Below are 749 nucleotides of genomic sequence, written 5' to 3'. Positions count from 1 at the left end.
TGATCTCTGCTCTAATCTTAATTATTTCTCTTCTAATGTGTGGCTTAGTCATCGTTTGTTGCTTTTTCTCCAGTTCTTTAAGGTGTAAAGTTAGATGGTGAATTCGGGATTTTTCTATTTTTTTGAGTGAGGCTTGGATGGCTATGTATTTCCCCCTTAGGAATGCCTTTGCAGTATCCCATAGATTTTGGATTGATGTGTTTTCATTCTCATCAGTTTCCATGAATTAAGTTCTTCTTTGATTTTCTGGTTGACCCAAACATTCTTGAGCAGAGTGGTCTTTAGCTTCCAAGTGTCTGAATTTCTGCCAAATCTTTTCTTGTGATTGAGTTGAATGAATATTCTGTTGTTTTAGGGTGGAATGTTCCATATATATCTATGAGGTCCATCTGGTCCAGTGTGTCATTCAAAGCTCTTGTTTCTTTGTTGATTTTCTGCTGAGATGATCGGTCCATTGCTGAGAGTGGAGTATTGAGGTCTCCTACAATTACTGTATTGTTATCAATATGACTCTTTATTTTGGTTAACAGTTGGCTTATGTAGATGGCTGCTCCCATGTTGGGGCATAGATATTTACAATTGTTAGATCTTCTTGTTGGATAGACCCTTTAAGAATGATATAGTGTGAAGGGATGGAAATCCATCTTCCATGCCAACGGACCTCAAAAGAAAGCTGAGGTAGGAATTCTTATATCAGACAAATTAGATTTTAAGCTAAAGACTAGTTAGAGACCCAGAAGGAAGAGACT

This window comes from Leptonychotes weddellii, chromosome 5 (assembly GCF_054177405.1).
Source record: "Leptonychotes weddellii isolate Sample4059 chromosome 5, ASM5417740v2, whole genome shotgun sequence".
In the NCBI taxonomy this organism is placed as follows: Eukaryota; Metazoa; Chordata; class Mammalia; order Carnivora; family Phocidae; genus Leptonychotes; species Leptonychotes weddellii.
The sequence above is the reverse complement of the archived record's forward strand: the minus strand, read 5'-3'. Positions refer to the sequence as shown.